The following is a 17,166-nucleotide window of genomic DNA, read 5'->3' as shown; positions in this document are numbered from 1 at the left end:
TGCTACATCTGTGTGGGGAGGCATAGATCCAGCCTATGTATGATCTTTGTTTGGTGCATCTAGCAGCCAGGGTTCTCTCAATTCACAGAACGTATAGATAGTATCTATATAATGGTATAATTGATTATGAGGCCTTACAGTCTATAGTACAACTCCCCAACAATGGTCAGCTGTGAAAGGGAAGTCTAAGAATCTAGTACTTGCTCATTTCCATGATGGTAATTGTTTTAGCTGGTCTTCCATAAAGTAGATTCCAACCGATGTGCTACAAGTAGTTCCGGGCAGGTGAACAAGAGTAAATCTTTCTTCTTCCAAAGTCCTTATGTAGGTATCCAGCAGAAGGTGTGTCTCAGATTAAAGGTGTGTACCATGACACCAGAATTTGGGGCTTGATTTGCTCCAGGCTGATATTAAACTCATTGCCCTAATCTCCAAGAATTAAAGGCATGTCTTCTTACCTTGTCTGGGTCTAAGTTTTCAAAGTCATAGTGCCTTAGGTTCTCCAAGATCCATGTCAGAAGCCTGCATCTTCCAGTCTTAAGATCTGGATCATAGGTGAGCCCTTCATTTCTGTATTGTTGTTCATGTATTTCATTAAGTACCAGATGTACTTAAGTTGACAACCAACAATACCCATTGCAATATACCCTTTGTCTACTTGACACAAATAATATCTCATGTTCACATGAAAGAATTACCAGGTCATGAGCACTCCTACCACGATATAAGTGTTCCTTATACAATAACAAACACACTTGTACATTTATAATGGAGCGATGTCCCTTGGGAACATTCTTTTAGTATCTCAACTTAAATATTGATTGATGTTAATGAATTTGGAAGAGAAAACAATTAGATATAGAAATGTGTTCTTAACAAAAAAAGACAGAAACATATTTCCTTATGATCCTTATTTCTGAAACTGGTCAGGTAACCTTAGATGGTATGTATAAAAACCTTCCTCTATTTCCCATTCTGTATCTCCTCCAACCTCTGCAAGTACCTCAGCATGTCTTGACTCATTTCCTGGATGGGTGACTCATAATTTCATTCCTGATGGGTCTGTGTCCTTAGTCATCCTGTTTGCATCAGGCTGTTGTAGCTTCACAATGACTTTAATCACAGAACATGGCAGTACTAAGAGATGCCCTAAGGGATATTATGCACTCCAGACATATTAATTCTTATCTCCATTGTGGAGAAGTAATCCAATTTCCCCATGGTAATCTGGATCTATCAGCCCTCCTAACACTGTAATTACTTTCTTAGACTGTTGATTTAGGGGTATTAATATCCCAAAATGACAAGTGGGGAATTCTGAGCTTCCAGGTCAAAGAAGTGAGCATGCCCCCTTTTGGAACCAAAACTTCTAGTCCAACAGAAGCTGTATTATAGGGACAGGAAGCAAAAACTTTCCTAAAGGAACACTAGGATTGATAATGAATGGAACTATTCCCCTTCCCTCCTCTTGAATCCTGGACCTGTGGATCCTGGCTATGTGAGAAACTGTACCATATATCAGATGCTGATTCAAATCATATGCTGTCTTCTGTAGAACTCTATCCCAGCCTTCTATGGTACTCCTGTGGAGGGCAAGGTTCCTTACCAGTAACAGTTCCTCTCTGTGATGAGCTGCTAAAAGCTTAATCTGTAGCCTCCCCTTTAAGAAATAAAGAGATCCTCCTGGCTGAAGAGCTGACAAGCTCCTGACCTTTGGTAGCTAGAGAGCTGAGTTTTCTGGGAATATAAACAAAGTATTAATGAACAAACTGACCAAGCTGTTCTGACCAAGACAAGACAAAATAAAAGTAACAGTTCCCTGAAGCACTTTCCTGCCCCTCCCACTACTGGGTCCTGAGGAAAACCACAAACTGTCAACAATATTGCTACCAAGGTTCACTCTTAACCTGTAAATTTAAAAATATATTACTCATAGTAATCCACCCCTCACTTGCAAAGAGAATATAAAAAAATGTATGCTTTCTTTGTTCATGGTTGACTCTCCCTGTGAGGAGCAGCAACCTCACATACATAAAACAATAAACCTGATGCTTTTGCATCAATCTTTCATCAAGTTGTGTGCTTAGAGATTGCTTGCCTGTGCACAGACCCTGAAGGGGTCTGTTGAGTTACAACATTTGGTGCATTGACCAGGAATTGTACTCCCTCAGACTCACAATTGGCGAGGAGATTGGTTTCAAGCAGCTTGAGCATATCTATGTTGTGCATTGTTCCCTGTTTCGTTTTCAGTTCTGTTTTATGTTGTCTGCTCATTTCTGTTTTGCATTGTCTGTATTTTTGTTTTTGTTTTTTACTTTATATTTTACTTTATTTTTTATTCAACATATTCTTTGTTTACATTTCAGTGATTTACCCTTTCCAGGGTTCACCTCGCGAAAAATCCCGTATGCCCTCTTCTCTCCCCCTGTTTCCAACTAACCACTTCCCACTTACCTGTCCTGGTATTCCCCTACACTGTAGCATGGAGCCTTTCTAGAACCAGGGGCCTCTCTTTCCTTCTTCTTGGGCTGTATTTGCATTTGCTGTTTGTGTTCAATAAAAGGTTCTAAGTTTCAAGGGAAATGTGTCTGGTGATCTCAGATGATATCCATCTGGGTGGTCACTGTAAGCACCTTGAAAGGCTTATAGCAGTGTCAGACAATTGTGCAGGTAACATCACACCACAAGAATCTGGAGGTGCTATACACTTGTCTGGGATCTCAGGATAGGTGCATCTGGGTGATGGCTACTGGGTGGTTGGTAATGTGAGCGGCTTACAACCATGATGGGCAGACGTGCCAGGGACATCACAGGCCACAGGAAGCTGGAGAAGACTGCAGCATCCCACTGGGAAGTGGGATCAGAAATGGTCCTTCTCTATCTGGAGGCAGCTAGGGTTCAGCAGCTGCCATTTGGTCCTGGTACTGAGAGTATCAGGTTTCAGTGGAAATCGTGTGTACAACACTCTGTTTTGATTTTGTCTGGCCTATCTGTTCTCTATAGTATTGTTGTGATTTCTGTTTGAATGAGACAATTTTGACCTCCATGACTGTACTGTTGACTATTGGAAGAATGTTAAGGCTAGGGCTTAAAATTTGTCTGTTGCAGTAAAAAAGAGAAAGTGAGAGGCTCTGTGTTCCTTGGAGTGGCTGTCCTTCCAGACTGGATGTCTACCTCAGGGTTCTTTATGATTGGACAAATAGTGGAAATTAAAGAAAAGATTAGCCTATATTGTTGTCTAGAAGGACCTGGTCTGTTTGCCCCCTCCATGGTCTTGCCCTTTTGTTTCACTTTCAGATTTAGAACTGCAAACGGTTTGTGCTGTGAAAACAGAGAAGACTGTTTTGTCTCCTGGGGATACAGACTTCTACTTCTTGAACTCTCCCCCTCCCTATCCATCTGCTTTCATCCAGGTGGCAGCAGGAGCAGCTGGAGCAGTTGCTCCAGAGCCCACAGCACATGTTCTTCCCACAAGTGCTCACAAGGGGCCTGAATCCAGTGTGGTTAGAGAGCAGGGCCCTGCAGCCAGGACAAAGAGTAAGCAGGCTGGGACTTCTGATTCCATCCAAGATCCCGTCATTTTACACCTCCAGGTCCATATCACTAAGAAAATCAAGGAAGCTAGGAAGAATGTGCCCAGACCAGATATGAGTCACTTCCTTCTGTCTAATGAGATAGATGCTGGAATCCTCCATCGGATTAGGGAGCACCTGAAGGTCTATTGCTAGGCTCTAATGGTGGGTCACAGAGGAGCAGCACAACAACCCGTTATTTTGTCTAAGTTAAGAGAAACAGACCAAAAGGTGACTTAGTCACCCTCAACGTTTCTAGAACTCTTGATGGAGGCGTTCCATCAGTTTACCCCCCACAAGCCCACAGGAGAGAAGCATAAAGCTACTGTTACTGTAGGCTTCCTAGACCCGTCATCCAGAGATATTAAAAGGAAGCTGAAAAAGTTGGAAGAGTTACAGAATCAAATGTTGAGAGAACTAGTACAAGGGGCTGTGAAAGTGTATTATGATAAAGAAACAGAAGAAGAAGAAAAAGAGGAAAGATAGCAAAAAGAGCAGGAAGCTACAAAAGAAAAAAAGACAAGAGGAAGAGGAGGTTAGTAAATTAAGGAGACAAAAGAGACAAGAAAGTAATCTTCATAAGATCTTGGCCACTGTGGTAGAGGAAACTAGGAAGCCATGAGGATTTAATAAGGCAGTACAAGGCAAAAGAGAAGAGCACCTGGCTAAGGATCCGTGGGCTTACTACAATGAGAGAAGACACTGAAAAAAATGAATATTCTAATGTGCCCAAGAAGAGAGTCCCATGCACCAGAGTAACTTCAAAGGGCAGAGATATGGAAAAGATTCTAGAAAGATTCTTAGCTCAAGAATGTTTCTGCTATACATGGCTTTTTGTAGTGAAAATGGTAGATATGTAGAGAGGAATTCACAGATGAAGAAGGGGATAAAGAGTTATATCTTGAACATGAGAGAGACAGAGAGAGAGAGAGAGAGAGAGAGAGAGAGAGAGAGAGAGAGAGAGAGTTTCAGAAAAGTAGTTGTTTTGTGTCTGGAATGTTATATCAAAAGGAGGAAAATAGTTAAATATTATCTGTTTATCTGCTGGCAGTCCACCTTTGATTTAGATTAACTTATTTAAAAGACAGTCTCAATTTGCACAGCAGAAACAGGTAAGTTAGCCTGTACTGTGGCTTGGAGTCAACTGCAGCATGAGAAGCCCTGCTCAGAGCTGATTATCTACACAAGAAGCTCTAAAAGGGGCCAGCAGCTCTTCAACATCTTTGGTAAGAGAGCGGATGTCTGTTTTTTTCCTAGAAAAACCTCTATGATAGTGTTTTGGTGTTCAGCAAGTAGCAAAGTGCTTTTCTCTTGAAATTACAGTTAAAAATGTAACTCTTATCTGGTTTAAATAAATATTTCACTTTTGCTTCTGACTGGATTTTACAGTATACAAATATCCTGCATGTCTTAGTCATAGAATATTGACTTATAATTTATTGAATATGATTAAATATTTGTGTCATTGGTAATAGAAAGTTAGGGTAAAATTGGAAACTCAGGGCTGGAGTTATTCTCAAGAACAAGTGACATAAGACAACCCAGAAAAACAGGTATGTAAAGACACTTCTAAATTGAGACAATATTTTATGTAATTCTTTTCCTGGAAACTAGACTTATAAAAAATAAAATTTAGAGCAATCTCTCCTTGCTAATACATTAAAAGCTGTATTGTCATTCATTCATATGTAATAACTGGCAGTCAAACTATGTATGTGAAAATAATATTCTTGATAATTGATTTTACAGAAAATAGATTATTTAAAATTAAGTTTTGTTCTTCCAAATTATGGGAATGTTCTAATATTGAAGAAGAAACTTAAAAATGTAGTTAAACTGCCAATGTTCCATTAGATGCAGTTAACAAGTCAATCATAAGCTCAAGATTTTAAGTCATCCATATTTGTAATCAAGTGAATCACTTATATCATAGACAAATTGTGGCACAGAAAATACAAATACTTTATTTCCTTTAAATGATTAATAACTCACCTTACGCTTGCCACAGGAGAATTTAAACCTCTGTTTGATAGTCTCAAGAAAATGTAAATCCTAATCCTCTGGACAATTAACTGATGAGGGGTAAAATACCTTTTGCATAAATGTCAGTCGTTGACTGTTTCACAGCAGTCCTTTGGCAGAAGAGACCACTAATGTAAATCCATCTTTCTTCATCTCCAAGTTAAGTTTTAACACCCTATTATGAGTGTGTGTTTCTATTTTATTCATTGGTCAGGAGAGCAATTACATTGGTTATTGCAGAATGCTGATATTTGGCCTATTACATAGCAAGTGTTTTAGACATGTTTGATGGTCATTTTTCCTAGAACAAGATATTGTAAAACAGACCCATGGAAGTTTAAAACACTATTTTTATGAAATAAAAGAGTAGAGAACCCTATCCCTGTACACCACAAAATTTTTAGAAATTTAATGCCAAGGAACTCTGAGTGTGGGGAAGAGGTTATGCTTGTGTTTTATCTGCAGGATACTGAGGAGTGCGCTAGCTGCCAGAGTGGTTAATGAGATGTGCTGATCATTGAATGTTCAGGGTCCTTGACACCTTTACACACCTCCTCCTAATGCTGTCACTACAGACATCTACAGACACAACATTCCTCTGCAAAATTTTCGATATTTTCTGAACATTTCAGAAGAGAGAAATATGCATTCCCTTTGTAGTCTGCCTTTCCCTGACTACCTCTGAGGTGGCAGGTGGATCATTGGGATATTCCATTGTAATCACCAATAAGTTAGCTAAACAATTTCAATTAGCTATAGAGGCTTCCGCTAAAACTTTGGCTTCTCTGCAAGGGCAAATAACTTCACTTGCCCAGGTTGCCTTGCAGAATTGCCATGCCTTAGACCTTCTCACAACAGAGAAGGGTAGAACCTGCCTTTTTCTTATGGAAGAATGTTACTATTATGATAATGAATCTGGCCTAATAGAATTACAGGTGAATAAACTCCATAAGCTGAGAGATGGTCATCAGAGATAGAAATTTTCTAGAGATGCTACTGATTGGTGGCATGTTTTCCTTCCTGGTGCTCCTTGTTGGACCTTTGCTTGTGTATAGGATTCATTAGACAACTAGTTGACTTTGTGGTATTGAGAACCATACCGGAACATTATTATCAACTTGATTTGGATGATAGAGGCCTGCCTGAGCCATTCGATGACATTGCCCCCATGTGGATGCATAGAAACTCAGATCTATGCACACTGGTTCAGCATAGCATGAACTCAGTGTGGGCACCTGAAAGGGGTGTAAGGCAAAGCACTGCAAGGGGAGGACCCAATTGTCTGCTTCTGAGTCCCCCGTGAAGCATACCTGATTTACATAGGTGTTGGTGTTGGTCATTGGGTCAATATACACTATGTGGGGGTCTCCCAAGATAGGCTCTGCCTCCTTTCTCCAAAAGACACCAAGATCCACCTAAGATGTGGGAAGTACAATCCTCTGTTCCCCATGAGACGAATCAGGTCCATGTTCCCCCATCTGGATAAAACACCCTCGTGCATCAACAAGACTTGTAGATATGCACTTGCTCACCAGCCTCACAAAAATTAAAAGAGGAAATGCCAGAAGCCAAACTGACCTTGCTTTCCATTTCACCTCTGCATTTGTAAGGCTCTGGCATGGCCTCTCAGTACAGAGCTATATCAGCCTCCTTTCAGCAAGCATTTCTTAGCATCGGCATTAGTGTTAGAGTTTGGTGACAGTCTCTCAGATGTATTTCCAGGTAGGAGAGTCTCGACAGCCTTTCCTTCAGTCTCTGTTCTGCACTTATTCTCCATATTTGTTCCTGTGAGTATTTTGTTCCCTTTTCTAAGAAGGACCAAAGAAGCCACACTTTGTTCTTCCTTTTTCTCGAGTTTTATGTGGTCTGTGAATTATATCTTGAGTGTTCAGAACTTCTGGGCTAATATCCAGTTATGAGTGAGTGCATATGATGAGTGTTCATTTGAAACTGGATCTGCACTCACGATGATATTTTCTAGTTCCATACGATGGCCTAATAATTTCATGAATTCATCGTTTCTTTGAATTTTTATTGAAAAAGGAAGTAAAAACATATTATGATAAAATTGAAGATTTACATGGAAAATATTTCTGACAAAATTGAAAAAACATAAAGGAAAACACATTAAAATTGACAATTTTTATGAAAAATTAAAGAGTAAAATAGTAAATATGTAAACAATTTTAAATGAAAAAGAAAGTAGAAACATTTCATGATAGAATTAGAGATTTGTGTAGAAAATATTTCTGGTAAAATTGTAGAAAAATTAGAATAACCTGTTAAAATTGAAGATTATCATGAAAAATTACACAGACAAGATAGTAGGTATAAAATATATCTAAGTTGATTGAAAGTGGAATTATAAATATTTTCTGATAAAATTGAAGATTTTTTAAGGAAAAGATTTCTGATAAAATTGAAGAAATACTTAGAAAAACTTTAAAATTGACTATTTCATGGAAAAATATACAGTTAACATGGTAGACAAAAATATGTGTAATATTGAAAGTGGAATTGAAAACATCTTATGATAAGATTGAAGATCTATATGGAAAATATTTCTGATAAAATTCAAGAAATATATAGAAAAATATGTTAAAATTGACAATTTCATGGAAAATAATGCGGATAAAATGGTAGGCATAAAATAATTCTACATTACTTGAAAGTGGAATTATAAGAATTTTGCCTTAGAACTTCATGAATTCATAGAGTTTAATACATGAGTAGTAAATGTTTGTGTAAATGTACCACATTTTTCAGTATCATTTCTGCTATTGAAGGACATCTGGGTTCTTTCCAGGTACAGGCTAATATGAATAAGGCTGCTATGAACATAATGAAGCATGTGTTCTAATTACATGTTGGAACATGTTTGGGGTATAAGTCTAGTAGTTGTATAGGTGGGTCCTCAGGTAGCAAAATGTCAAATTTTCTGAGGAAGCTCCAGACTGATTTCCAGACCAGCTGTAAAAGCTTGCAATCCCACCAATAGAAGAAGATGGTTCCTCTTTCTCCAAATCCTTGCCAGCATCTGCTGTCACCTGAGTTTTTGATTTTAGCCATTCTGACTGGTGTGAAAAGTAAACTCAGGGTTCTTTTGACTTTCATTTCCCTGATGACTAAGGCTGTTGAACATTTCTTTAGGTGCTTCTCAGCCATTCATTATTCCTCAGTTGAAAATTCTTTTTTTAGCACTGTATCCCATTTTTTTAAATGATAAAATATATTTATTTTCAGTTAAATGCATTTATATAATCACTTTGTGCTTTGTCTGGCAATCGGAAATATACAGCTTTGTTTGTAATTCAATAGCCTTCTTTAGCAGTATAAAGCCTTGTGAACACTCTCCTCTAAAGACATCACATCCTTTCCAGTGTATGAAAGGCCATTATTTCTACAGAACAAAAAAGGCAAATTCATTAGTCTGAGCCTATTACCCTTAAGTTAAACATTTTTCCTCACTTGGATTTCTTGTACGTCCCACATACTTGATATTATCCTGATCTCATGAAAATCAAACTGGTCAGTTGCAGATGCTTGCAATGATTTTGAAATAACAAATAACCAATTTTCAGAAATGTTATAATCTAATTATAATAAATTTGGTTTTTAAAAATTTTTATCTGATATTTTCTTTATTTTTATTTCAAATGTTATCCTATTTCCCGGTTTACACTTTGAAAACACCCTTATTCCATCCCCCTTTCCCTTGCTTCTATGGGGGTGTTACCCCAACCAACCACCCACTCCTGTTTCCCCATCCTGGCATTCCTCTACACTGGAGCATCAAATCTTGAGAGGGCCAAGGGCCTCTCTTCCCGTTGATAAGGTCATCCTCTGCTACATATGCGGCTGGAGTTATGGGTCCCACCATGCACTCTTTGGTTGGTGATTTAGTCCCTGGGAGCTTGGGGGGGGGGTCTGGTTGGTCTATATTGTTGTTCCTCAAAAAATTAGACTCTTAAGAACCAAAAAGCTATTTGGTTCTTAAGAGTCTAATTTTTTGAGTTCTTTGTATTTATTGGATATTAGCCCTTCATCAGATGTAGTCTTGGCAAACATCCTTTCCCAATCTGTTGATTACCATTTTGACCCAGGCACGTATAGGCCTGTGACTCAAACTGAACATGCAGGCCATGAGAACAGGTCACTGATGTGGCAGAATATATAGGTAAACACTTGGCCATAGTGCACCTTTTCCATTTACCAGACTGTTGGCAGTATGTGGGAAGAACCCTTAAAATATACATTCAAAGGTATCGAAGTACACATTGGGGAGTTATTGGATTAATCATACTGGCACCCTGCGGATAATTCACTAACTAAAAATTTCAGTCATGCTAGAGGCCTAAATCTTCATGAATTCCCACTAGCAACAACACAGTAAGTCCCAAAGATACTGTCAAACTTCCCTATCCTAGGCAGAGGTGTTTCTTAAAGGGCTGCAAGAGCTCTAAGAGGGAGGGGAGCAAGAGAAGCCTTCTAGGGGTATGGTCACTCAAGAGTTGGTGTCCTATCTCATATGTCAGCTGGGAGGCTGGTCATAAGGACCATTGGCTGTGAAATGTCCACAACTAAGTTCCCAGAATAAAGCTGGTTATGGTCTATCTGGCAAATTAGAGGACCTACTGCTGACTGGAGAAATTCTTTAACAATCAATATTCCTGTGTGTGTTTATGAGATTCCACAGTCTGGTATTAGGTAATGTGGACCTGAGTGGTTGGCTGGGGTCTGTTTGACTGTGTCAAATGTAACAGACAAGGCCTCTGGCAGGTCACAAGTTGCACGGACCCACTTTTTAGACTGAATTCTGGGTGCACAGCTAAGGAGCAGATCAGGAAGGGCAGTAAGTGAAAAGAAAAAGCAATAAGATACATGATGCATTACAACATGAATTCAGCCAGTGCTGAAACTGAAGTAGCTTTAAGTTTTAAATCCTCAAGGACAACACAGTGATAGTTCCAAGCTTAAGAACTCTTTCCTGGGACCATGCAGTAGGGAAGGAATGGTGGCATACCATATCTGAGTTAGTAAGTATGGATCTCTTGTGGTAACTGAGGTTGGATGCAAACCCACAGATTTTCTAGATCCAAGTCACAAAGTACAATATGATGTGTTTATAAAAATATAAAGAGGAAAAGAATATGTTATATGGGGTGTGTGGTGAAGTGTGGGGGATGAGGATACCTTAGCAGGCCCTTGCCAAGAGATCCCTTCCTCCTGATGTATCACACACTTGTTGGTATACTATTGAATGCAGTTTATTTAGGGTGTGTGGAGGGGAGTTAAGAGGGTAATATAGGCAGAGAAAGGCAGAGAGAACACAGAATAGAGAAGTAGAGGCCAGCCATGACCACTTAGAGAGAGTGGGGAAGGGAATGGGGAGAAAGGGAAGGAAGGCAGGAACCAAGAAAGAGAAATAAAGTAAGAAGATAAGAGAGAGGGGAGAGGCAGGAAGCCCCTGTTATAGTGGACCAGATCTACCTGCCTGTTACCTGGTAACTGTGGGGACAGGCATACCTGGCTATCTCCAGGTTACTGTGGGTGGAGCTTAGACAGAATCCTTACAGAGAGAGTTGGAAAAGATGGATTGGGAAGAGAGGTACAAACATTCCCTGAATAAGGAACAGTGACTGTAGCAAAAGGCTGAAGAGCATGTCAACAATTATTGTGCTGACACTGTGGATTGGATGAGGTTTCCTCCCTGATACCTCAAATGCCAAGTCCACTATATCGTGAAATCAAATGGCATTCACAACTTTGCCAAGCACAAACAGGGGAAGTGACCAAAGAGCACTTAAAATTGATGTGAGGAAGAATTCCAGCCATGACCAAACATCTTCATGTAGTGATGGATCACCAATAGCATGGGCTGTTACTAATTGTAGCACAGGAATAAACACTCAATAATACTAGAGGAGAGTGGAACAGAATATTCCACCATTCCAAGCAATGACACTGGAAAATTTAAACAATACATGGCTCACTCACTTGCTTCTGCTCTACACTCAGGGGTATCCTATAAGCCAAGAGGCTACTTGCACTTCTTTGAATCTGCTCCTCTCCTGCTGAATCTGAGCTTGTAGCTTTGAGATGTACAGATGCCTCAGATGGATTCTTTGATTTCCCAGTTAAGGACCAGCAGAACGGTTTGACACTGTCAACCATCTCTTCACTTCCCAGACTATCAATTACAGAGAGGAAAATGCCCCCAACTCAGTAATCATGGAGGGACCCCTCTATCCTACTGCCACATATCCAGCCAGGAACTCACACACTGAAGCTCAGTTCACCTGCTCTGTACATGGCTGCCTGTTCTGCCCCTGCACTCAGAGAGCTAGGGCTGCCCCTTTCCTATACTTTTTTAATGGAGTTATTTATGCCCTTCATAAATCTTCTATCAGCATCATGAGATGTTATTTTAAATCCAAATCCTGCTTTTCTGGAGTTTTGGAATATTCAGGTCTTCCTGTAATGTACGAAATGGTTTCTGATGATGCCAGATAGCCTTGGTTTCTGTTGGTAGGGTTCTTGTAGTTGCCTTATGCCATCTGGTGTAATTCTGATAGGTTATCTCTAGTGTTAGTGGGTTCAGTTGTTTCAGGTTGGAGCTTGTCCTTCCTGTGAGTCAGCAAGCCTGGGCCAGTACTTTGTTCAATCTTTCACCTGTTTACTGTGTTTTCCTGTATTTTTTAAAGGGATTTTCTTTTTCCTCCTTAAGGGATCCTACCTGTCTACCTGTGAAGCTTGGTATTTCTTTATGTCATTTGTATGCTAATTAAAGGACACTATTATCTTCCTGAAATAGGATTTCAGGTCAGCATCCTGGTTTTTAAGTGTGTTGGTCATGATGGCTTGCTCTGGTGGGAGAAAGGAGTTCTGATAGTGGACTTAGGAATTGGAGGGTGTAAGTAGGATTATTCTTATTTTCTCCAGTCATTTACCAATAGGAGAGCATTGCTTATCCTAATTATTTCTTCATCACTATAGACTGCTGATCTCTAATATTACATAGTAAGAGAATAAGACTAACGCTGGACTTTTACTTCCTAGAAGAGAATGAAATGATAAATTTGGAGATAGACATAAATAAAAGTACCCTAGTTTTGTCTGGATTTTATTTCTCATTTAAAATATTTGACACAACGGGAATATTACTGTATCATTTTATCTTTCTATGTATTTGGAATATTAAAAGAGATATTTATGTTACATTAATGTATTTTGTGACTGGTATCATGGAGGTATGTTTGTGCAGTTCAGAGGACAGCTTGTGGTAGCTGGGTCTTTGCCTTCCATCATGTTGATGCTAATAATGAACTTATTTCCTCAGGTTTGGTGGCAAGTATATTTTTTCATTCTTTTTTATTGAAAAGGGAATTAGAAACATTTTATGATAAAATTGAAGATTTACATGGAAATTTTTTCTGACAAAATTGAAGAAATACAAAGAAAACATCTCAAATTTGGCAATTTTCATGTAAAGTTAAAGAGTAAAATGGTAGACATCAAGACATTGCAAAATTAATTGAAATTGGATGTAGAAACGTTTTATGATAGAATTGAAGAATTACATGGAAAATATTTCTGATAAAATTATAGAATAACATGTTAAAATTGAAAATTAACATGGAAAACTAAAGACAAAATGATAGGCATAAAATATTTCTAAGTTGACTTAAAGTGAAATTATAAGCATTTTCTAGTAAAATTAAAGAACTAAAAGGAAAAATATTTCTGGTAAAATTGAAGAAATACCTAGAAAAACACATTAAAATGGACTATTTCATAGAAAATTATACAGATAGAATGGTAGGCATAAAAATATTTTTAAGTTGATTGAAAGTGGAATTTTAAACATTTTCTGATAAAATTGAAGATTTACATGGAAAATATTTCTGACTAAATTGAAGAAATATATAGAAAAGCATGTTAAAATTGGAAAATATCATGGGAAATTACCTGGATAAAATGGTAGATATAAAAGTATTTTTAGGTTTATTGAAAGTGGAATGATAAACATTTTCTGATAAAATTAAAGATTTATGTTGATTATCTCTGATAAAATTGAAGAAATATATAGAAAACTATGTTAAGATGAGCTACCCAGTACTCCCAGAGCTCACAGAGACAAAAATATCAACCAGACAGTACACATAGTGTTACAAATGGCTCTGGACACATAAGCAGCAGAGGACTGCCTTGTTGGAAATCAAAGGGAGAAGAGGCCCCTGGTCCTGGAAAGAGTCAATGCAGCAGTGTGGGGGAAATACCAGGACAGGGAAGCAGGAGGGGTTTGATTGGGAATTGAGGGTGGTGAGATGGCTTATGTGACGTTTGGTGGCAAGGGGGAGGTACTTGGAAAGGGGAAATCATTTAAAATGTAAATAAAGAAAATATGTAATAAAAACATTGACTATTTCATGGATAAATTATACAGATAATGGTAAGCATAAAAACATTTCTATGATTGAAAGTGGAATTATAACTATTTCCTGATAAAAATGAAGACTACATAGAAAATATTTATGATAAAATTGAACAAATATGTAGCAAAACATGTTAAAATTGAAGATTATCATGGAAAAGAATACAGATAAAATGGTAGACATAAAAATTACTAAATAAATTGAAAGTAGAATTACAAACATTTTCTGATAAAATTGAAGATTTACGTTAAAATTTTTTCTGTTAGTCTATGTCTTTTTATTGGGAATTGAGTCCATTGATGTTAAGTGATATTAAGGAATTGTTGCTTTATATTATGTTTGATGCTATTTTTAAGTTGATGTGGTTACTTTCTTTTGGGTTTGTGGGAAGATTACCTTCTAGCTTTTTCTAGGGTATAGTATGTCTCCTTGTTTTGCACGTTTTCCATCTATTATCCATTGTAGGTCTGGATTTGTGGACCAATAGTGTGTAAATTTGGATTTATCATGAAATATCTTGGTTTCTCCATCTATGGTGAGTGAGAGTTTTGCTGGTTATAGTAGTCTTGGCTAGCATTTGTGTTTTCTTAGGGTCTGTATGAGATCTTCCCAGGATCTTCTAGCTTTCATTGTTTCAGGTAAGAAGTCTGGTGTACTTCTGATAGGTCTGTCATTATAAGTTACTTGCCATTTTTCTCTTACCGCTTTTAATATTCTTTGTACGATTAGTGTTTGGTGTTTTGATTTTTATATGCTGGGGGGAGTTTCTGGTCTGTCCCAATTTGTTTAGAGTTCTTTAGGCTTCTTTTATGTACATGGACATCTCTCTCTCTTTTTCTTTTTAGATGAGATTAGGAAAGTTTTCTTCTATAATTTTGTTGAAGATATTTACTGGTTTGTTAAGTTGGAAATCCTCACTCTCTTCTATATCTATCATCCTTAAGATTGACACATTTTACCTTAAAGGATGGACCCTCATTCAGAAAATGCCTCCATAAGATATGGCTGCAGGGCATTTTCTTTCTTTTTCTTTAATTTTTCTTTATTTTTTATTTTTTATTATTAACTTAATTTTTTTAGCAGTACAGTCATTATCCCCTTCTAAGTCCATGCTCCCACAATTCCTCATTCCATTTTTCCTCTCACTTCTCCAAGAAGATGTCCCCAATTCCCCAACTTCTGTGTCACCACCAAACCTACCAACTTGGTGGTGGTATCCCTCATCCCTGGGACCTCAAGTTTCTTGTGTGTTACATGAATCTTCTCTACTGAAGCCAGACTAGTCAGTCCTCTGTTGTATATTTATGTGTTGGGGTCCACATACTAGCTAGTGTATGCTGCCTGGTTTGTGGCTCACTATCTGAGACATCTCAGGGATCTGGGATAGTGGAGACGGTTGGTATTACTATGGGGTTGCCAGCCTGATCAGCTACTTCCAGCCTTTCCCTAATTCAACCCCAGGGCTCTCCAACCTCAGTCCATTGGTTGAGTGTAAGTATCTACACTCATCTCAGTCAGCTGCTTGTTGGGCCTTCAGGGGCCATGTTAGGCTCCTGTTTATAAGGACACGATTCCATCAGTAAAATTATCAGGCCTTGGGGCCTCCCCTTGAAATGGATCCAAAGGTCGTCCAGTCACTTCCTTTAGTCTTTTCTACATTTTAGTGCCTGAATTTCTTTTAGAAAGTAACAAATCTGGATCAGAGTTGTGACTGTGGGATTGAAAGCCTATCCCTCAATTTGATGCCCTGTCTTTCAACTGGAGGTGGACTCTATAAGTTCCCTGTTTGCATTGTTGGGCATTTCATCTAAGGTAGCTCTTTCTTAATACTTAAATAGTATCCCATTGTATAAATGAACCAAATTTTCCAAATCCACTCTTCTCTTGTGGGTACATCTGTGTTATTTCCAGCTTCTGGCTGTCACAATAAGGCTGCTGTGAACAAAGGGCACATGCCCTTTTGGCATGGTAGAGCATCTTTTAGGTATATGGCCAAGAGTGTTTTAACTGGATATTCAAGTAGCTCAATTTCCGATTTTCTGAGGAACTGCCAGATTGGTTGTCTGAGTGGTTGTACCAGCATAGAAGAGTGCTTCTCTTTCTCCACATCCATGCAAACAGGTAATTTCACCTGAGTTTTAGATTGTAGCCATTCTTTTAGGAGCAAGGTGGAATCACAGGGTCAGTGATTTTCATAGGCTTTCCCCATTCCAGGTCTTTCTTTAGAATTCCCTTCAACCATTTCCCCTCCCTCTTCCTCTATAAAGCTGCTCCCCAGCCACCCACTCTTATCTTCCCTCTCTGGCATTACCCTTCATTGTGGCATCGAATAGGCCCACGAGCCTCTCCTCCCACTGATGTTCAAGAATGTCCTCTGCCAAATATGTGACTAGCACCATGGGTTCCTCCACGTGTATTCTTTGGTTCGTGTTCCAGTCCCTGGGAGCCCCAGGGAATCTAGGGGCTCCCTCCATGGGCCTACAAAACCCGTCAGCTCTTTCAGTTCTTTCTCCAACTCAATAGAACCCCCAAGCACTATTTAATGCTTGGTTTTCAGCATCTGTGTCTGTATCTGAAAGCATTGGCAGAGCCTATCAGGAGGAAGTTGTATCAGGCTTTGATCAGTCACCATTTCCCAGTATCAATGATAGCATCCAGTTTGGTGGCAGTATAGAAGATGGATCCACAGGTGGGGCAGTTTCTGGATGGCGTTTCCTTCAGTCTCTACTCCATACTTTGTCTCTATATTTCTTCCTGTTCACCCTTTTCTTTTTGTTACTGTTTCTAAGATGCACTGAAGGATCCACATTTTGGTCTTCCTTATCCTTAGGCTTTGTATCATCTGGGAATTGAATCTTGGGTATTCTGAACTTTTGGACCAAAAAGGGTGAACAGTATGGATCAGTTATCAGTGACTACATACTGTGTGTGTTCTTTTGTGTCTGAATTACCTCACTAAGGGAGATATTTTCAACTCCCATCCATTTGCCTGAAAATTACATGAAATCATTGTTTTTAATAGATCAGTTGTAGACCATTGTGTAAATGTACCATATTTTCTGTATCCATTCCTCTGTGGAGGGACATCTGGGTTATTTCCAGTTTCTGGCTTTTATAAATATGGTTGCTATGAATTT

At 38.6% G+C, this 17,166-nt stretch overlaps 1 pseudogene; it reads right to left on the bottom strand.

Moving 5' to 3' along the window:
• Positions 1-11,164: 11,164 nt before the first annotated feature.
• On the bottom strand, positions 11,165-11,814 carry LOC127667925 (etoposide-induced protein 2.4-like; annotated as a pseudogene).
• Between the last annotated feature and the right edge of the window lie 5,352 nt (positions 11,815-17,166).

This window comes from Apodemus sylvaticus, chromosome 1, assembly GCF_947179515.1.
Source record: "Apodemus sylvaticus chromosome 1, mApoSyl1.1, whole genome shotgun sequence".
Lineage (NCBI taxonomy): Eukaryota > Metazoa > Chordata > Mammalia > Rodentia > Muridae > Apodemus > Apodemus sylvaticus.
Note: the sequence above shows the minus strand (reverse complement) of the source record. Positions and strands in the feature narration are given on the sequence as shown.